General features: G+C 38.8%; 1 protein-coding gene across 2 annotated transcripts in view; it reads left to right on the forward strand.

Moving 5' to 3' along the window:
* The window catches only part of LOC136421740 (leucine-rich repeat and immunoglobulin-like domain-containing nogo receptor-interacting protein 2), a 49,358-nt gene that overhangs the window by 5,837 nt on the left and 20,109 nt on the right, over positions 1-23,412 (forward strand). Inside the window, exon 1 of one of the 2 annotated variants that reach the window (XM_066409254.1) lies at positions 4,881-5,118. The exons of the other annotated variant lie outside the window; for it this stretch is intronic. The gene's annotated coding sequence lies outside the window, so the exon portion shown is untranslated. Of the gene's footprint in view, positions 1-4,880; positions 5,119-23,412 lie in introns of those variants that run through there. 2 annotated transcript variants of the gene reach the window in all.

Below are 23,412 nucleotides of genomic sequence, written 5' to 3' on the forward strand. Positions count from 1 at the left end.
ATCCCTCCCACACAAAACACCCACTCTCAAGCCAACGCCAAATGCACCTGGGATTGTAAATCACTCTTTTAAAGTGTTCTTCCATTTCCAGGGATAAGTTGGCATTCCGAGGCAGCTGCCCAATTTCCATTTGTTTCTGCACGTTAGGCAATTCCAATTTAATATCTTGGTTTTTGGAAGAAGAAAGAGTACCCTGATGCATTTTAGCTTTACATGGTTGAAATTTATTTGTTGAATCACTCTGGCTAAAATTTGCGACAGTACCCAATGTTCTGGGCCCTGGGTTCCAATCCCTGGCAGTCCCAAATGTTGTGCCCTTGGGAAAGTGAATTTGATGTGTATCTCATCTCTAGAGCTCGAGTGAACTTGAATACCAAGCTTCACTTACCCTAATGTTTTGAGGGCTATGATTGGAAACACAATCTTTTTTTCCCTCAGCCATAAAAGAATCTCGCATGGAAATGAAGGCCTTTGTGGTAGTACGTCTTTCCAAGCAGAAATTGTGCGGCATATGAATATCACTTATGGGCCCTTATTTTAAAAGCTAGCTCAAAATTGACGGGGGAGTTATGGATAATGGTTTTCTTTTGTGGTTGTCTCATGAAATGGGAGTGAGCCAAATAACTGATATTGGTTGGGCAAGAAAACTCTTTCTTTGCAGCATATAAATATCACTTAGGGCTCCTGGTTTTAAAGGCTGGCTTAGAATTGACAGGGAATTTATGAATAAAGGACTTCCTTATTGAACCAAGGTACATTTGCCATTTAGTTTTAGATATTTTGATTTTATTTTAAGATACTGTTAGGTAAAATATTTGTTTTCACAAAGATAACAAATAATAACAAAGCGTTCAGCACCAAGGGCAGGAACACTATCAGTCACCATTAGATTCATGCATAGAAAACTAGAGTAATCTGTGGGTAGAGCCCCATTCGCACATGCTATTCTTGAACCTGAGCTACCTCAAGCTTCCACTCAAGTAAGTGCGGACACATGCCAAGACAAACAAACAGACAGACCAAAATCGATATCTCCATTTTCAAGGAAATAACAAGTTAGAAATGACAGGGAAATTATATATAAAGGTCTCTCTTATTCAACCAAGGTACAGAGTGAATTTCTTCCTAGACTGTATTTCCATGTCGATATTCCAATTCAGCATCCTTTTTTCAAATCCAATAACCAACGATTCAAATATGTAAGGCCTCAACATACTACTTTGGGAATTGTTTTATTGACTTTTTTTATTATAATTCTCCCCACACATTGGATATGTCAAAATCTTCCAATAGTATTAGGCTAAGGGGTTAGTCTAGACCACATCCTAGTCCTAGGATGTTCCATGGCTCAAGTGGATATTGCGTAAGTCTACCGTGTATGGATTTCACCGCAAACCAGATATCCTTCGCTATTCAGTTTTAGATCTTTCGATTTCCTTATAACATCTATGATAAAATATTGTTACTGTTAAAATACCTTTTGTTGTAAAATGACCAAATAGGATTAAACAATTATTGTACAGCCATCACATAATTACCATAATTGTATCGTTTCAACAATTTTCCAAATCAGTGGCATATCATTTGCTTTTGTTTCTTGGTCAAAAACAAGATATGAGTCCAAATTGGTAGAATGTTATATAAACTTTATAGTTTGAAACCACCTTGGTATAAAGAGACAATATTGCATTGGTGCATGTAATATTGGATGCATTCCTACACTATTGGTAACTGGCAGACTGGGTGTGATTTGAAACCACTTTAAGTTGATAGGAAGGGACAATGCATTATTGGTGCATGCGATGCTGTAAAATCTAGAAATGTTCACGGTGGTTTTATGTTCGTGGTTTTCACGGTGAACTCTTTACCACAAACCTAGAACCACTGCAAAAAGCCAGTTCATTTTGTGACTGTAGCGCTTCTATTGTTTCAAACGCAAACTGAAAACCACCGCAAACACTCCATTTTCTCCCTTTTGCAAAATTAAATCCCTGCTAACATTTCTGCATTTACAGTATTGTTACTGTGAAAATGTATTTTGTTGTGAAACGACTAGAAACCGCTATCACATAATTGCCATCATATCCTCTTAAGAAGTTGTCAAGCTGCATGTCATTTGCTTTTGTTTCTTGGTTAAATGCAAGATCTGAGTTGTAATTGGTGAACTGTGTATACAATGTACTTTGAAACCACCTTGGTATGGAGGGACAATGTATTGGTGCATGCAATATTGTATGCATTCCTACACTTATCAGTTGTGCATATGGGTCAGCAGATGCACATTGAATATAGCCTTGTTCCATCACCCCCACCCACCCTGCCTAACTGATTGTGTATTGTACCCAACAAGCTTACTATTTCTCTCACGTTTGCAATCTCAGAGGAAGAGAGGCGGTCTAATAAAGTCTAATGATTATTGACAGTCATGATTTAAAGAAGATCTCACGGTGCTTTGTAGGGGGTTGTTGATTCACTATGATTTCAATGTTTATAGAATGATACAATCCAAGAAAAGAATGCACATTTTTAGAAATTTAGTGCTAGATTCCACATTATTGGTACAGTGTTGCTATACATACATGTACCATTTACCTTAACCTGTTACTACCTATTGTGTAAGTTAGATATTGGTAACTTTTGCATGCAAAATAGACCAACATTCCATCCTTTACTTTGATGTGGCATTTGTGGTGTACAAGATTATGTAGTACAATACATGTAGCTAGAACAGTCACTGTGGTTTCACCCTTATCTTATGTTCCCACATCCCCTATGTTCTGACACCCCCATTTTCCTTAACCCCTATGTTCCAACACTCCAATATTCCAACATCCCTATTTTTCTAGCACCCCTATTTCCCGTTACCCCCTAACCTTAGCCCTAGGGGTGTCAGAGCATAGCAGTGTCAAAACATAGGTGTGTCGGAACATCTAATATGCCTTTCCCGGCGTAACAGCAGATAAATGAAATCATTATCCCGTCTACCATGCGTGACGCATTGGTTCGGGGGGATTTAAAATGATAGCGGTATTATCTTTGCCACACTGTGTTTATGCACTAGTATACAGTGTATATCTTTATGACTACAAGTATGGGAGGGAGAATTTGGAATGTTCTAAAATGATTTTAATGGGAGGGAGTTAAAATGATAGGTGCAAAATGATAGGATTTAAATGATAGGAGCATTACCATACTGTGTTTATGTACTAGTATACAGTGTACTAGTATATCTTTATGACAAGTACGTTGCTACACAAATGTATCAGCTTGCAACCACTAGAGTCTTATGGAAATTTACCAAACTGGGGTATCGAAAGGTTGCCATCGCTGATTTTAATTGTTTTCAAATATTTAGGCCTCATTTATCATTAAAACCCCCTTGAGAGCCGCGGTGATTGGCAGGTATCATTAAAGTAACTGACAGGAAGGCAGCTTTAATGAAGCATGCTGTCTCTCGGTGGTCTGTATGGGGTCTACTGGAATCAGAGCTCTAGCTAGCATGGATTTTTTTACATCATCCCAATTATCATTGACAGAAATATCCTGCAATTGTTTTTTCTGTCATTTCATTCAAATTAATATTCTTATTTCACAATTTATTTTCTGTCAAGGTTGACACTGGTCAGCAAAATATTGTCAAATGATGCATGATGGCTTAACCCCTAGAACATGCCAATTCCCATTTTAGATAATTAACTTTGCTTTCCACAAGTAACAAATTTATTTCCAGATTACATTTCATCAGATTAATGATCTCTGAGTTCATCAGATTAATGATCTGATATAGACAGAATTAGTCTGGGTTGTTACCTTATACAAGTGAAGAAATTCCAGTGCTGCCCCAAACCTGATCAAGACCCTGATGGTGTATTGTAAGGATGAATTTTGCATTCTGGGGTCCAGGAGTTCATTTGCATTTTATATACAATTCATAAGATTACCCTAAACTGATCTCCTTTCTTGACCTGTGCAAGTGAAATGATTCCGGTGCTGCCCCAAACTTAACAAGGATCCTGATGGTGTATTGTTTTGGGTGAATTTTGCATTCTGCAAGTCAAATCTATTTCTAGATTATGCTTTAGATTATCAGGTTATTCAAAACTGCCCTGTATACAAGTTAGAAAATTCCGGTGTTACCCCAAGCTTGATTGGGACCTTGATGATGTATTGTTTTGGATGAATTTTGCATTTCGAAAGTCAAATCTATTGCTAAATCACGCTTTACATTATCAAATTATTCAAAACTGCCCTGTACACGCTGAAAGATTCCAGTGTTGCCCCAAACTGCTGGCGGACCTTGATGGTGTTAAAGTATTGTTTTGAATTCCGGGTGCCAAAAGTTCATTTAACGTTACATTCTTACATACAGATCATAAGATCTCCCGTCTTGCCCTATACAAGCAGAAAGATTCCGGTGCCAAACTGGTTGGGGACCTTGATGGTGTTTATGTAAAGGTATTGTTTTGAATGAATTTTGCATTCCAGGTGCCAAAAGTTCATTTATCGTTACAGTCTTACATACAGATCATACATAAGATCTCCTGTCTTGCCCTATACAAGCAGAAAGATTCCTGTGCCAAACTAGATGGGGACCCCGATGGTGCGCTGTTTAGATGAATTTTGCATTCCGGGTGCCAAAAGTTCATTTATCGTTACATTCTTACATAACGTAACTCAAGATCTCCCGTCTTGCCCTATACAAGCAGAAAGATTCCTGTGCCACACTAGATGGGGACCCTGATGGTGTGCTGTTTGGATGAATTTTGCATTCCGGGTGCATCCTCCCCCAAATGGGGTTTTGACCCGCCTGGAATCCAATAATCCATCACTTATCTCGCTCCCAATCCCGTCTGGGCACGCCGCTCGCTTCCCCCGGAACACCACCGTCTGGAATAACGTCGCGGCAACCCCGGAATCTCCATCGTTTCGCGGAGATCTCACGTCGTTAGCAGGATGGTAACGAGGTGGCGGCGGTGTAGCGACTCCCGGAGGTTGATTGTAACTGTGGCAATCGGCACAGATGCAGATTGTTGGGAGGGCGGTCCGTCCGGGGATAGAACGTCCCGTGGCCCCTTTGACGGAGAATGGCAGGCACCGGCAAGCCCGCGGTCCCCACGCGTGAGTCCCATTTGCTAAGTGCCCGTCGTTAGGCGTTCGATGATCTGGACGCCGCTGTTGGATTTTCTCATTCCCCTGCCGCTGTTACGGAGGTATTACTTAACCCAAACAGGTCTAGCTGTGTATCACCTTTCTATACATTCGTGACCCAGGCTAGATGTAATATAAAGGTCCTGAAAATGGTTGGAGCTTAACTCAAAGAGATCTAGCCAGGTCTTCTAAAATTGCATCACCTTTCATTTCAATTCAATGTGTCACCTTTCGATACATCCAAGGTTTGTAGGCATGTTATTTTAAAGGCCCTGAAAAGGGCTGTTACAGTATCGCTATGGAGGTGTTGCTTAGCTCAAACAGATCAAGCCAGCTTTGCTACATGTATCACCTTTCTATACATCCAAGGTTTGTAACCTGACTTAATTCAAAGGTCCTAAACGGGCTGGTGTTACAGAGGTATTACTTAACTCAAAGAGATCTACATGTAGCTAGCTCATGACATGCATGATTGTGCATTACCGGTACCTAGCCTTTCTCTTCTAAACAACCAGTCGTTGAAGTCCATGTTATTTTAATGGTCCTGAAAAGGTCTGATTTGCTATGGAGGTATTATTTAACTCAAACAGATCTACCCAATTTTCTATGTATCATTTGTCCATTCAATTTCATGTTTTTTGCGTTTCGGCGCATGCGCGCCGGAACGCATTGTCCTGGCTTTTACCTTCAAGGAAGGAAGCTTGGTTCAACACTGTGTCGCACACAATAAGACCTTATATGGCAATACGTTCCCAAATCCTTGTATAGCCGTTGCCTTATATGGCAAGAGAGCACGAAAAGGCAGGCAGGCTAGATTTGCATGTGACACAGGAGGGCGACCGCATGTAACTGCTACAACTGTTCGGAAATATCATTGCATTGTGGTTTCGGACTTTGATATCCTGAAAAATGACCATATTACATCTATTCCACAAGATTGCAGAAGAAAAAAAATGATTTCGTCAAGAAAACGACCAAAAATCGGCATAAATGATACCATATAGTGAGGTTATAGCATTACGTCCAGAGTGACTAGTTACGTACCGCAACTTGGCCAATCTGGCAACGCGAAGCACTTCGGACCCAGAAGATCCGGGTTCGTGCCCGTGCATGGATTTTTTTTTTCTTTTTAGATATTGAATATCAAAAATATATATTGATATTATATTAATCTATCAATATCATATTTATGAATATCATTTTTTTCATTAATAAATAAAGAAATAGTTTATATTTGTTATTTTTAAATATTCATTTAATATATACAAGGCCTTTGTCTTATGAACAGGACTTCATAGATTCCAAACCCGGCATTCGAATTTTTCTGTTCATTGTAATGGAAAATACCGTGCAGCGGCTCCTATGCGCGGTAAGATGATTCTTGCAAAACACTCGCCACTAAACTTCTATCCCCGATGTAAACAGAGGCTCTTGATGTTGTTTGCAAAACAGCGATTCTTTGTTACAGTAGCAAATGCTCCATTGTTCAGTATCGACTTCATTCAGACAACACGGACGTGGAAAGTGGCGCCCCTCGGCACAAAACTATGGGAATTTTCATGAATTTTAGCAAAATTACCCAGGAAAATAAGGAAGAAATGTTGTAAATGCGGAAACCAGAATAATACGGATGAGGTAGCTGTTGATTTGTTTGACATTTGGTAGTCATTTTAGATAGAACCTTAGCTGTTATGAACTTCTATTTCACTTAATTACCATAGTGCTGATGATTCAATGGTGCTTTTTCAAATTTTATGTTTTATTGCGTGCCATGTACATAATTACATTGATAGCTTTTATAATGAGCCTATTATACATTTTACAAATAAGTACAAGTTGTAGGCCAAGACCAGCTTTTTCAAAAGCACTTAAGTTAAGTGACGTAACTTCAAAATTGCTTTCCCCAATCTGCCTTTCTCTATTAAAACAGTACTCATTTCCCAAAATGACAATTTTTCTTATAGACTGAACAGCCCTTGAGTGACTTCCTCTGGCAGATTTTACTTCAAGTAAAGGGAAAAGACAATTCACACTCATAAACGTAGCCGAAACGCCAGCTTTTTTTAAAAGCTCTTGTTAGACCTGAGGTTAGTTTTGAGGGCTGAATTGCTATGGAGGCATTGCTTAACTCAAACAGATCTAGCTAGCTCCTGTGCATTGGAGGTATCACTTAACTCAAAAAAAGCTTTTCTACATGTGTCACCTTTCAATACATTTTTACAAGATTTCTAACCAGAGTTAATTGAAAGGTCCTGAAATGGGTTGTATTGTGTTGTAATGGTAGTATTGCTTAACTCAAACAGATATACCCAGCTGTTCTACATGCATCACCTTTCCCTTCAATTCTAATTATGTCCTGAAAAGGGCTGGGTTGCTATGGAGACGTTGCTTTAATTCAAACAGATCTGCCCAAATTTTCTACATGTATCACCTTTTTTTCCAATTTTATACATTCAATGTTTGCAACCCAAATCAATTCAAACATCCTGAAACCAGTTAAATTGCTTTGGAAACATTTCTTAATCTAAACAGATCTAGCTAGCGTTTCTACATGCATGCATCAGCTATCCTTTCAATTCTAACTGTGGACCAAATTTATCTGTGGACAAATGTGCCCACAGGACCTCATTCTCATTTTTAGCACGCATCTAGTGAATCATCTACTTTTGAACAAGCTTGCTTTGGAACGTGGGATGATATCAGGGTTTGCTGTTGCAGTAATTCTCTGACGCTTGCTGGGTTCAAAACTGGCACTGTCCACCCGGTTTACGAGTGCCCATCCATTGCGTGGGTTTAGTACGCCGTTCTAATGATGGGTCATCTCGTGCGGCCATCTGTTTCGCGTGGCCACGGTCTTCTATTCTCGAACTTATCAAATTTGTCTCCTGCGTATGCCTATATCTGGTGCATATTGTGTGTTTTTAGGGCTGGGTTTTTTTCTATGCTGTAAATTCAATGAAGTACATGTACATGTACAGTCATGTAGATGTCATCATTGTCTGCTAGTCATGAATTATATCTGATTCAGTAAAAATACTAAGTCTTCCATTCCCAAACTTATCAAATGGGTCTCCTACATCATCATAAATTATGTCAGTAAAATACTTCCATTCCCAAACTTATCAAATTGGTCTCCTACATCCATTACTTATATCTGAGGCATATTGTGTGTGGTTAGGGGTGGGTTTTTTCTATGCTGTAAATTCAGTGAAGTACATGTTAATTCATGTAGATGTCATCATTGTCTGCTAGTCATGAATCATATTATTCAGTAAAATACTTCCATTCCCAAACTTATCAAATTTGTCTCTAACGTCATGCTTATATTTGATGCACATTGTGTGTGGTAAGGGGTGGGGGTTTCTATACGCTGTGAGTATTAGTGAAGTAGATGTCATCATTGTCTGCTGGTCATATATTGTGTCTCTTAGTAAAATACTTCCATTCCCAAACTATATCAAATTTGTCTCCTACATCCATTGCTTATAACTGATGCATATTGTCTGTGGTTAGGGCTGGGCTTTTTTGTACTCTGCATCTACAGTGCTATCCATGAATTATATCACAGTGAAGTAGATGCCATCATTATCTTCTAGTCATGAATTCTACATCTACATCTTCATAAATTATGTCAGTAAAAATACTTCCATTCCCAAACTGATCGAATATATCTCCTACATACATTGGTCATGCATGTATGTATCTGATGCATATTGTGTGTGCTTAGAGCCATAGGGCTGTACTAAAAAGATATCATTGTGATGGCATGTCAGTGAGGTAAACATCATCCTTGGCTGCTATCCATGAATTATATCACTAATTTATCACCATATTTTCAAACTGATGATCATGAATTTGTCTCCTACATCCATTCGTTGCATCTGGTGTATATTGTGTGTGTTTAGAGCTTTGGGTTTTTGTGATAATATGTGTTGTGAGTGTCAATGAAGTAGACGCCATCCTTATCTTAGATTCATGAATTACATCTCTCTAAAATACCCGGTATCAGTGCAAAATCTGTCAATGCCTCTATATCACACTGTCTTTAAATGCATATTTTGTACACTGTGTGGTTTACATTGTAGGTCTGTCGGTTTTTATAAGAAGATACTGTTGTCAGTTACCCTGTCAGACACATTTAGATGTCATTGCTGTGTGCTATCATCAACATCATCCACTAGTCTCTGCATTTGCAGTCGTTGTGCTATCCATGAATTATATCACAAGAATGCCTCAGTCTTTGTGACGTTTTCCTCAAATGAATATTGTAGTCTGATCTCCATGAATTATATCGCTAGAATGCGTCCATAATTCACAAGCTTGATATCATATCTTTCTGCTTGAACCAGCACGGCTTATCAGCACTTAATGTATCTGCTTTGAAGATCGGGCCTCCATTGCTATTCAGCGTAAGTGCAAGCATTCATTTTTGTCAAGGCCCTTGTTTGTTGTAATATCGGGTGCAATAATTCTCAATTTATCACAAAAGCACCAACAAATTATCATTATATGTATGCATCAGTCCTTGGTCAAAACCGTTATCAAAAGACGTGTGAAAAACAATCTCGTCCGAGATAATTAGACAATGTTTTTCAAATTTTACGAGGTAGCAAGTGCTTAAAAAATTTCCTCGACCATTTTACGATGCTACGGCTACCACATAAATCCCTATTACTGATGTGTTTTTAGATACAATCAGTCATACATTTTCCACTCTCTAATGGATTCATGTCAACATCATTGCAAGAACCGACCTAAAGGGTTTGCATACCTTACTTTTTATATGATTTCAGAAGCATTCAGCTAGAAGTTGGATTCTGTTCCTTGGTGAGTATACTTAGACAGTGTTAAACTTTGCAGATTGCAAACCAACTTAAAAGGTTTGCATATCCTACTGTTGGATATGCTTTTAGCTGCATCCAGCTAGAAATTTTCCATTCCTTAGTAAATATAAATCGAAAGCGTTGGCAGATTGAAACCCATCTAAAAGGTTTGCACACCCTACTATTGGATATGACCTCAGATGCATTCAGCTGTAAGTTCTCCTATTCCTTGGTGGGTAGAAATCAACAGTGTTTCCAGATTGCAAAGCGATCTAAAAGCTTTGTGTTACATACTATTGTTATAATTTCAGATACAATCCGTTCTTCCATTCTTCAGTAGATACATCGAAGTGCTGGCATGTTGAAAACAATCTAAAAGCCCTGCGTTGCACACTATCGTTATGATTTCAGATACATTCTGCCATAAGTTCTTCTATTCCTTGGTGGTTTAATCTATAATAACATAAACAGCATCAACTTGGAAGGTTGCAAACCAATCTAAAAGCCTTGCGTTAAACACTTTCAGATACATTCCGCCGTGACTTGCTCCATTCGACTGCGGATCACTTCATCAGATTGTAGCAAACCGATCTAAAAGCCTTGTGTTACACACTATCGTTACAATTTCAGATACATTCTGCCATAAGTTCTTCTATTCCTTGGTTGGTATACGTTAACAGTGTTACATTATAGATTGCAAACCGATCTGAAAGCCTTGTGTTATGCACTATCATTATGAATTTGGATACATTCTGCCATAAATTCTTCTATTCCTCGGTGGTTCGCGTCATCAGATGGCAGCAAACCGATCTAAAAGGTTCGCATTATCAGCTATCGCCATGATTTAGCTGTAAAATGGAATAGCTGGAAAGAAAATCCTCGTCCCATTTCCCCCCAGCGACCCATTTAGGCAGAGGTAATGTGATTTGGTTGAATTAGGGCACTTCGATGGTTCACACCATTGCGGATGGATAGACGACGTGTCTATGATTTATTTAGGTGCCAATTTATGGCACACGCCCCAGTGTTTCTTCATCATATTTTCGCTGCTCAGCTTGTAAACGATCTGTATCTTTTTGGTAGTGTTTTTTGGTGATAAATTTCTGTTGATACAACAATCTACATTGTAATTTTTTTTCTTTTATAAGATTTTGGTGCTGTAAAAACTGTAATTGAGCACTGGAATGTTTTCATGTGTTGGGCAATGACTTTAAGGGCTTTTATCCATAATAGGACTTTTACAATTCAAAAAGCCATTAAGGGCAACAGAAGTAATTGATATCTCACCACACCAAACGACCAAGAACAATTTACCATTGGCAAAAAATTTCCCCCAGCTCTTCCAATACCAATACAGGCCAAAGCTCTAATCTTCCTCTTGCAAATGCAGTCCTTGTTGTGCCAATTAGTGCATACAAACCCTAATAATTAATGACTGCAGGGTAGTTTTTATAGATTTGTCCGAAATCCGTGTTTAGATCTGTCGGTAATGATGCGTTGATGGATATGTATTTGTTAGTTGGTCCACATTCAATAATGTATTATTTGTGAAACCAGGCCAGTTTGACAATTGAGACAAAGCTTTAATTCTAACATGACCCCTTGAAGCTAATCAGGAAGATCATTCATTTCTTATTAGAAGCCAGACAGTGACTGATACCCTTTTGTTCATTTTGTTCACGTGTATGTGTGTGTGTGTGTGTGTGTGTGTGTGTGTGTGTGTGTGTGTGTGTGTGTGTGTGAATGTGGACAAGGATTTAACATTATTGCTACAGTTGGTTTGTGACGATATTTGAAGGAAGAGAATCATAGGTTTTACTTTTGAAGCCAGTAGTTGCCTGTATTATTCAATGTGATTTCCTGTTTACCTAAAGAGGCCATGAGGGCTTGGTGCTCAAATGGCTAACTTTGGATATGACCTTACCTGACCCTGGTGCTGAAAGTGTAGATGTTAGATTTCTCTGATTCAATGAACTTCAAATCTTTCTTTTCTGCATAAACCCTCTTCCAGAGACCAAATCCTTTAGTTTACTTAGTCTAGTAGATGTATTCAATGTATTTCTACTTTGGAAATTGCCATAGAGATCAAAGTTCATATATAGGAGTCAGCATAACACATCCAGCTTTGTGACTTTGCAGTTTACATCAAAGAAGTTTGTAGTTCATGTATGGTAGCAAATACCCAACAGACCCCCTGCTTAGCCTTCTACAAAGATTGAATTTAGATATATTTAGAGGTAATTTGTTTGTTCTGCATAACCGGTAATCTGCCTTGAGGCCTAACACAGCAGTTTTATTTGATTGTTTTATTTAATAAGTTCATCAAAATATGAAAGGGAGGGCAAAATAGGTGTCTACACGCCTTTACAAGTTGCCTTCTTACAGCAAAAGTTTTGTACAGTAATCTAACATCTTGGATCCAATATAACACATTCAGCCTAGCAAGTTTGTAGTTAACATACCATAGCAAACAACCCATAGACACCCTAGGGACCCCTATCAACAGTGTATGCCATTTGAGTACCCTAAGCCCTTGTACAAGGTGTCAACCTGTAGACGACCCAATTCACACCAGCTAAAACCTAATAACATTATCACACCGCCTGCAGTGTGAACAAAACAGCAAGGGAGGAAGGATTTTCACATGTAATTTTGGAGGTGTTGTTTTCACCACCTACACAGGATTGAAAGCCATCTAAAAGGTTTGCACATCCTACAATTGGGTATAATATTAGCTGCATTCAGCTATGAGTTCCTCCATTCATTGGTTGTAACATTTCAGCATTTGCAGGTTGCAAACCGATCTAAAAGCTTCGCATTACATACTATCGTTATAATTTCAGATACAATATGTTCTTTCATTCCTTAGCAGATATACATCAAAAGTGCTGGCATATTGAAACCAATCTAAAAGCTTTGTGTTATGTACTATTGTTATAATTTCAGATACAATCCGTTCTTCCATTCCTTAGCAGATATACATCAAAAGTGCTGGCATATTGAAACCAATCTAAAAGCCTTTTCACACATGATTCTGGAGGTGTTTTTGTCACCACCTACATGGGATGGGCCTGCCTGTTCTCTTAACAGCAAGGGAGGAAGGATTTTCACACGTAATTCTGGAGGTGTTGTTTTCACCGCGTACACGGGATGCTGACGGCGAGGGCCTGCCTGTGCCGACACAATTTAGATGCTAATGGAGTGCGAGGGTGTGTGTGCCGTATTAAATGGATGGGGATGAACGCCTTCTGTTCGGGCACGCTGGTGACAAAAAGCAATCAGAAACCGGGCACTTTTAGAACCGGGCAGATCTTATGGGTAGATTTTAGGCTATGTTGGTTGATTGGTTTAGGGAAAGCAAAAATGTAGCAAAAGGATGGGAGGACAGTAGATTTTAAGTAGAATAACTTGAGTCAGACTATATTAACACCCTAAACTGTAGGTACCAAGGTTTCTGTTCAGGTATGTTGGTGACAAAAAGTAATCAAAACCGGGCACTTTGAGAACCAGGTAGATCTTATGGGTAGATTTTAGGCTATGTCAGTTGATTGGTTTGGAGAAAGCCAAAATGCAGCAAAAGGATGGGAGGACAGTGGATTTTAAGTAGAATAACTTGAGTCAGACTATATTAACACCCTAAACTGTAGGCACCAAGTTACAGACTTTCTGTTCAGGCATGCTGGTGACAAAAAGGAATCAGAAAACAGGCACTTTTAGAACTGGGTAGATCTTATGGGTAGATTTTAGGCTACGCCAGTTGATTGGTTTGGGGAAAGCAAAAATGCAGCATGAGGTTAGTAGGAAAGTAGATTTTAAGTAGAATAACTTGAGTCAGACACCCTAAACTGTAGGTACCAAGGTACAATCTTTCTGTTCAAGCATGCTGGTGACAAAAAGGAATCAGAAAACAGGCACTTTTAGGACCGGGTAGATCTTATAGGTAAATTTTAGGCTACGCCAGTTGATTGGTTTGGGAAAAGCAAAAATGCAGCATGAGGTTAGTAGGAAAGTAGATTTTAAGTAGAATTACTTGAGTCAGACACCCTAAACTGTAGGTACCAAGGTACAGACTCTCTGTTCAGGAACTTTGGTGACAAAAAGGAATCAGAAAGCAAGCACTTTTAGAACCGGGTAGATCTTATGGATAGATTTTAGGCTACACATTCAAGTTGATTGGTTTGGGGAAAAGCAAAAATGCAGCAAGAAGATGGGAGGATAGTAACATCTACTAACATAATTCCACCAGGGTACGTAATTCTGCCAACAGAAGAAGCTTATTTCTATGCTGTGTGCAGCTACTACCCTTCCCTAGTTTTATATCTTGTACTATCAACTAGTAAAGTGACATAGTTTTCTCCAAATCGCGGCGTCAGCAAAAGCCATTTACAGTATAAACTGGTTAATGTTTTCCCACAAAAGAAGCTTAATTCTATGCTGTGCGACTGCTACCTTTCCCTAGTGTTATATCTTGTACTATCAAATAGTTAAGTGACATATTTTTCTCCAAACTTCAATGTCAGAGAAAATCATTTTACAGCATAGACAGTTAAAAGCTTTCTTACAAAACAAGCTTAACTCTTTGTATGCTATGTGACTGCCATCTTTCTATTATGTCGTACTAACAACCCGTAAAGTGACATAGTTTGCTCTAAATTGTAGTAGAGTCAGAGAAAGCCATCTATAGTATAAATTGTTAAAAAGTTTATTGCAAAAGAGGGTAAGTTAGTTCTATGCTGTGTGACTACCACCTTGTCCTTGTGCCATCAACTGATATAGTATTACGTATTTCGCTCCAAATTGCGGTGTCACAGAAAACCATTTACAGTATAAACGGTAAAAAGGTCTAGCAAAAGAAACTAAATTGTAGGCTGTGCGACTCATACCTTTCCTAGTGTTATATCTTATGCTAGCAACTGGTGTACTGACGTATTTCGCTCAAAATTGCGGTGTCACAGAAAACCATTTAGAACATAAATGGTAAAAAGTTTCTGAGCTTAATTCAAGACTGTCAGATTTTACCCGGTACTACCTTTTCCTAGACAGTCAGTGTTATGCATTGTGCCAGCAACTCCTATAGTTACGTACATGTATTTCGCTCCAAATTGCGGTGTCACAGAAATCCATTTACAACATAAACGGTGAAAAGTTTCTGAGCTTAATTTAAGGCTGTCAGCTACTACCCTGTACTACCTTTTCCTAGTGTTATGCATTGTGCCAGCAACTCCTATAGTTACGTATTTCGCTCCAAATTGCAGTGTCACAGAAATCCATTTACAACATAAACGGTGAAAAGTTTCTGAGCTGAATTCCTGGCTATCAGAACATACTACCCGGTACTACCTTTTCCTAGTGTTATACTTGGTGCCAGCAACTCCTATAGTTACGTATTTTGCTCCAAATTGTGGTGTCACAGAAATCCATTTACAACATAAACGGCGAAAAGTTTCTGAGCTGAATTCCTGGCTATCAGAACAACCCTTACCTTTTCCTAGTGTTATACGTTGTGCCAGCAACTTCGATGATTACGTATTTCACTCCAAATTGCGGTGTAACTAAAGTCCATTTACAACATAAACGGCGAAAAGTTTCAGAGCTGAATTCCTGGCTATCAGAACAATCCTCACCTTGAAATCACCAGGCTGGCTTCCTGTGGGTAATAAAGGGCCATATGGCATCGTACATTAAACACATTAAAGAGAGTGATGCCATAAAAGGGGTCGCATAAACTATATAGTATGAAATGAAAGCACATAAAACTAAAATGCAGGGCTGCGCACTTGGCATACAGAGGAAGTATAGCTGCCAAGGTGGAGCGTAGTCTTCCGTGCAGTCGATTCCTTCCGATGTATTCTATCATGGAAAAGTGCCAGCCGAGGGAGACTTTGGCATTGCGGGTATAGAGTATGCAACGTCATACATGTAGTAACGAAGTTCCTTACTTCTCTTAGGTGAAAATAAGTGCCTAGCTTTGGTTAGGGACGTCCCTTGGATAGGACGTTAAATGGAGGTCCTGTTAAAGGGGAGCCACATCTCGAGCATGTAAAAGAACCCACCAAGGTTGAGTCAGGTCTTCCGTGCAGTCGATTGCTTCCGATGTATTCCATCATGGCAAGGTTCCAGGAACTGCATTGCTGGTAGGAAGTATTCAATGCCATAGTCTTGAAGTTCGCAGAACAAATTTTTTAAACAAAAAATCGAAGACGCCATACCTTCACATAATATTTTAAAGTTTTTGTGAAGTTCTTAGTGCTTTTGCCCTAGCCTTATCATGCGCTAGGGGGGCCTTTGGCATTGCTAACAAGAAGTATTCAACGTCGTAGTCATGAATTCTACAGTACAGAAGACGAAATCCAAGAACTCCATGAAATATTTTGAGTTTTTGTGTATAGCTGTCAAGATGGAGAGTATTCTTCTGTGTAGTCGATTGCTTCCGATGTATTCAATCCTGGAAAAGTGCCAGAATGACCTGGCATTGCAGTAGCGTAGTAGCCGAGCATTTGGCCCAGAACCCAGAGGTCCTGGGTTCGAATCCCGGGTCCCACGACTTGTCCCGTTGATGTACCCTTGGCAATTTCCCACGTACCAAATCCATCAAAAGAATCTTCAGTTAGAGGTGCAAACACAATCAAAAACGGTACCCCGGTTGGACTTGAACCTCCTTCTTGGAGATAACAATCTGTGAATTTGATGTAAACGAATCTCATTTTTCCATTCGACATGCTATGTCTCCTTTACGAGTTAGGAAAAATATAAACATCTTGGAGCCTTTTATGTATAACGTAAACTCTCATAATTCCACTGGGTATCTTAGAATAGCTACACCAAAAAAGGGAATTTTATCAAAGCCATCTACTAATGCAGTATCAGTAATCCCTGAGGTATGCACACTTCAGGTATTCAGTTCAACACATTCTTGAGAAGGCCTCGGTAACACTCTTTGTTAAGGCCACACCAATTTAATTTCTTGGTTAACAGATTTTTTTTTAAATTTTAGCAACAACAAAAATCATGAAAACAGAAGGCTGGAGTGAAAACTTGCACCTGACCCTGTTCACTCCCTGAAACTGTGTGCACCAAAGTACAAACTCTCCTCTGAGATTCTGTTTTCATGTTGATTTTCCAATCTAGCATTTTTTTTATAAATTCCGCTAACAAAGAAATTAAATTGGTGTGGCCTGAGGTGTGAACTCTTCAGATATTCAGTTGTTCAACACATTCTTGAGAGGCCTCGATAACACTTTTTGGATGCAGGACACTTTGCAGAATTTACGAGTGTTAATCTTGTTGATATCCCAAAATAGAATTTAACTACGGAAACATTCTCTCTTGTTAAAAAAGGCATATTTCATAAAATCATACATACCAGCTGGCTTTGACTGAAAATATACAATACACTACTGAAATCTACATTAATCCAAAAATCTTTCTTGTAATCATACATATCGAGTCTTAGACTTAAAATACAACCACGAGTAAAATATATACTATCATTGAATAAAGAAATACAACCAGTACAAAAATATACATTAATCCCAAAATCTTTCTTGTAATCATACATAACGAGTCTTAGACTGAAAATATACAACCCACTACTAAAATATATATTAATTCCACATCATAAATTAATGGCCCATCAGTAATGCAGGCTTCACAACACTCTCCCATGAAAAGAGAATCACATATAAAGCTATCCAGATGTTAATCCGTTAATTCTCCCATTTATGCGAGAAACGACTGATAAGACAATCAAGGCTGATGAAATTGTAATCCTGTGTGGTGAGGATGAAATACAGCCAGGTATTATCAATCATCTGACACCATGTACATTGCATAAGAGGATTTGTCTGGATACGAGTGTGCTTTGGAAATACTTGGCATTATATCATACCCATTCATTAGTTTAATTCAAAGAATTCAAACTCGCTTTGCTTTAAGTGCGCCGGCCGTGCCGCTGTCGAAAATTTGAATACCAGATTTGGACATTGGAATCAATGTTGGTAGAGTTTCCTCATTCAATGAAGTGCAAAATTGTACACCTATATATGGGAAAGTATCAGTCTAATGCTATTACTTTCAGTTTTGTTTGCTATGTTGTCATAAAAGGATGTCTTCTTTGTGGAAGATTTGTATTAAATTATACCAGTAATGCCAGACACATTTGCATCACTCTGAAGTATCAAATTTTCAAAGCTTAAAGCTAGATTGACTGCCTTGAAGCTTGTTTGAGTCTGGTGACAAAATTCGTCTAACCATAAATCATTTTTCATTGCTTATTAGCAACATCGTTATTGGGTTGCTAATTAAGACTTGTAATTGCATTATCATGTGAATATGAATATAGAGTTTAGACATGCTGCATTTACAATTATCTGTTTAATATTCTCAGCGCTTAAAATACATTTTTCTGCACTAACCTGTATATACCCAGTACATGGACCAGTACAGGTTAGGTGCAGGTAGACATCAGAAATACCTACACAGCAATTTCACCTGCACTAACCTGTATGTACCCAATACATGGACCAGTGCAGGTTAGGTGCAGGTAGACATCAGAAATAATTACACAGCTCCAATTTTACCTGCACTAACCTGAATATACAGGTAGTATTTCAAGCCCTGGGTACCACTAATGTTCACAGTTACAGTTCAAAGACTAATGGATAATAGATAGTTTAATATATTCTAACACACGGCGCATGTAGGTGCAGGTAGACATCAGAAATACCTGAACAGTAATGTCACCTGCACTAACCTGTATGTACCCAGTACATGGACCAGTGCAGGTTAGGTGCAGGTAGACATCAGAAATACCTGAACAGCAATTTTACCTGCACTAACCTGTATGTACCCAGTACATGGACCAGTGCAGGTTAGGTGCAGGTAGACATCAGAAATAATTACACAGCTCCAATTTTACCTGCACTAACCTGAATATACAGGTAGTATTTCAAGCCCTGGGTACCCCTAATGTTCACAGTTACAGTTCAAAGACCAATGGATAATAGATAGTTTAATATATTCTAACACACGGCGCATGTAGGTGCAGGTAGACATCAGAAATACCTGCACATCTCCAATTGAATTCTACCTGCACTAACCTGTATATCCAGGTGGCATTTCAAGCCCCTAGTGTTCACAGCTCCAGTTCAACGACCTCGAGTATGTAATAAATAGTTTAATATCCGCTAACACAAGGCGCTGCGCTGGGAGCTCGCTGACTTAATGAGGGAAAGTGGAAGATTTGCTGACTGGCCGAATGAAGGAGTGATTTGTGAGACGATGGGGTAAACACAGACACGCCGTCTCAGGGCAGAATTGTCTGTATAGTGTTCTCAATCAAGTGTCTGTCTCATTTAAGACCCTTTTTTCTTTGAACACTTTTCTATCTGATATTTATTAATTTGTTTATTTATTTATTTTGATTTACCACATTTTGTGGAAGGATTGACATAACAGGTGAACTGTCACCTTTTCAAGATGTCATCCCGGACCGGACTGTAAGATTTGGACCATCGCACAACAGGGCATGCCCCTACTCTTTTTCAAAAGGTGTGGTGGGTTCTTTAACGTGCGCGAGGTGTGACACAAATTTGTTGGGTCTCAGATTCCAAATATATTATGTAATGCTAAATTCGAATAAACTATCTTTGTATAGACATAAAACACAAACCTAGATTTTGCAACCACACTTTTTGTTTGGTCCCGGCTGTCACAGGCGAATAGATGATGATGACGATGATGAGGGACTGAGGAAAAATGGTTGCTGGGCAAAAAGGCTTGCTGAGGACAGGGTGAGGTTAACAGAACTATTAACTGACTTGTGACTGGCTGGGAGAGTGATTTGTGAGGTGATGGGCTAAACACAGACACGGCGTCTCAGGGCAGAATTGTCTGTTTAATAGGATCTACCAGCGTCCAATACAGACTGTGTAGTCATCGGATGAGGCTCATAGATCATCCTTCTTTATGGAGTGAAACGTTTCAAATGTGGGAGGCACACGTTGGGCTGATGGTAACTTAAATGCTTCAGGTAGGTATGTTTATAAAGTTTTCTTAAGGCCACACTGACTTGATTATATGTATGACAATTCATGACATCCATGCGGGCATCAATTTTTGTCCATTTCCTCCCACAAAATGGATTTGCAACCATACTATAAATCAGCATGGACTAATAAAGTTAAAAAGTTGATGCTAGATAATACATGCATATAGATTCATGATAGGGCTTGGAATGGCTGTCAAACCTTTAGTAAATCATTTTGAAAAGTATTTGTGACAAGCATATCTTAAGTTACCTAACATCCAAATGTTCAGCACCAAGGACAGTATTGCTATGCTTATCAACAAGTCATTTCTCTGCTATACCTTTTATGCCTTCTTTTTAGATTGTTTTTTTACCACTCATTGTATATTGTGGTGACTGTCTGAAAGTTGTCAAAAATGACTCTTGACTCATATTTTCAGCAGGATACAGCCTTTTTACAATTAATATGGTGAATCATTTTTTTAGAAAGTGCTAAAAGTACATGTAGTTCAAATGACTCTGACTACTTGTATGATGCTAGACATTTTACAAGGTCACATCACTGTGGTAGATATACCTAAAGTTTGGCCTTAGAGGTTTCCCAGAGGTTACAAAATTAATAGACATGGCAGTATCTTCAATTATGGTCATAACTACTACATGTATAGGAACCAGTTATTTGCACTGATGGACCTTTCAAGAAGGAAATGACAATGTCCTTGGGGTACCTGAAGGTCGAACACATTTGACCTTGACATTAGAAGGCTCAGGTGGCGCGGACTCCAAAAGGATTATGGGAAGTAATGGGGAGTAATGAAAGGAACATGATGTTCTGTATAGCCCGAGGAACTGGCTCTCATCTGGCATGTGTGAACCGAATATTAGATGATCAGAGCCTTTCAGGGATGACTGCTATGTGGAATTTCTCCCTTTGGAAAGTAGACTACATGTAACAGTTGTTTCAAGATGCGTTACATTCAAGGGGAAGAAATCAGGCTCTGAAAAATGAACAATAATGAAAGGACATCATGTTCCCTATAGCCTGAGGTACTGGCCCTTTATCTTGCATGTATGAACTGAATATTGAACGTTCAGTACTCTGTAGGGATGGCTAGTACATGAGAGTAGGATACATGCAACAGTTGACTAATGTATAAAAGGGAAAGAAATCATGCTCTGAAAACTAAGCAATACTGAAGGAACATTGTATTTGCAGAGCTGTCCAAGGTACTGAATCTGATGCTGTTCATGTAAACTAAATTTCTAATGATGATAGCCTTCCAGTAATGTCATTACGTGGAATTTTACCCTATAAAGCAGTGTAACAGTTGTTTTAAGATGCGTTACATTCAAGGGGAAGGATTCACGCAATGAAAATTGAACAATAATGAAAGAAACATCATGTTGCCTCTAGCCTGAGGTACTGGCTATGATCTTGCTTGTGCGAACTGAATATTGGATGACTAGTATGTTGAATTTTTCCCTTTAGAAAGTTCTGTTGTACTTTGAGGTGCATTACATACATGGGTGAAGAAAATGAGTGAATAGCTAGCTCAGTGAGTAAAATGGAGAAAATGAAAAAACAACATGTTACTTTCATCAAGATTAATCCGCCGGGTTACATAAATCTGTCACTTTGAAAAACAGTGGGTTTAAGAGATCACAGCGTAGGCACAGTTTAGATATACAGGTGTGAATTATACTGACTTTATGTAGGAGATCTGTTTGGACATATTTTTTCATGGTGGCTGAATTATGTACCTTGGTGGAATTATGTTAGTACATATAGATGTTACTTCAGGGTAATGACTTGCATATGTGAGCTACATGTAAATATTGAATGGTACCCTGTGGGGATGACAGGTGGACTTCCTGCTTTAGGAGATGCTGTTTTTACTAATTTAAATGCATTACATGCATTGGTGCACGCAACACACCAGAATGTGTAGCTATCTGCAGTACCAGGCTAACTGCAAGGGGCGCTGTTTCCTGGACCATTATTGGACAATGATGATGAGAAGGAGTGTAGAAATAGGGTAATTCTTCATACATGTCTTCAACAATTTTATGCTTTATTGAATGATTTCAATTAGCACGCTAGTCAGGTAACCAACAGCAGAAGCTGGACAAAAAACTGTTCTGTATTCTCCCCGAACCCCACCTGCGTTATATCTCAATCCATCATATACAGGACACCATGCAATATGGCTAAACAGAATGATACAAATTAATGTCCTGAATGAGGCTTAGTGGCAGTGCAGAGATAGTAGCATGCAAGAACGGTAAAAGGCAACAGAAGCTGGACAAAAAACTGTTCTGTATTCTCCCCAAACCCCACCAGTGTTACATGTATATCTCAATCCATCATATACAGGACACCATCCAATATGGCTAAACAGAATGATACAAATTAATGTCCTGAATGAGAATCATACTTAGTGGCAGTGCAGAGATAGTAGCATGCAAGAAAGGTAAGAGGCAACAGAAACTGGACTAAAAGCTGTTCTGTATTCTCCCCAAACCCCACCTGCGTTATATCTCAATCCATCATATATAGGACACCATCAAATATGGCTAAACAGTAATGTTCAAAATGAGTGCAGAAGTAGTCAAATTCTTTGTCTAAGAACATATTTATATGATTGTGGCTTAGACAAAATTTTATGGTCAATTTGCATTCTATTCTTTTAATCTTTCCATTATCAATAAATAAGGTGGTTTCACAAAAAGTGCTCCAGGTGCGACTCTTCTATATATATAACAGCTTAACATCATTTCCAAAGGATAGTAGCATGGTAGTCAGACAAGAGACAACAGAAACTGGACAAAAAACTATTCTGTATTCTCCCCGAACCCCACTAGCATTATATCTCAATCCATCATATACAGGACACCATCCAATGTGGCTAAACAGAATGAAACAAATTAATGTCCTGAATGAGAATTATACTTAGTGGCAGTGCAGAAATAGTAGCATGCAAGAAAGGTAAGAGGCAACAGAAACTGTACAAAAAACTGTTCTGTATTCTCCCCAAAGCCCACCTGCCTTTACATCTCAATCCATCATATACAGGACACCATCCAATATGGCTAAACAGCCAGCCCTGCAGCCCTTCCCAGAAGAACCATCCATCATGCAAACAATATCGACAAAATGTGATGGACTTGTGCAGGGAAGAGACAGAAGTTATGAGTCTTCCTAAGGCAGTTGTATGTTGTGGTTGAATCTATCCCTAATGTGAACTTTATTTGATTTTTGAGGCTATATGCTTCTATCTGGTGGTGTTTTTCATACGAACAATATCAACAAATATGATAGACTTCTATCTGATGGTTTTGTTCATACAAACAATATCGACAAATTCGATGGACTTGTACGGAGAAGAGGCAGGAGTTATGGGTCTTCATAAAGCA

The sequence above is a fragment of the Branchiostoma lanceolatum genome, chromosome 16 (genome assembly GCF_035083965.1).
Source record: "Branchiostoma lanceolatum isolate klBraLanc5 chromosome 16, klBraLanc5.hap2, whole genome shotgun sequence".
Lineage (NCBI taxonomy): Eukaryota > Metazoa > Chordata > Leptocardii > Amphioxiformes > Branchiostomatidae > Branchiostoma > Branchiostoma lanceolatum.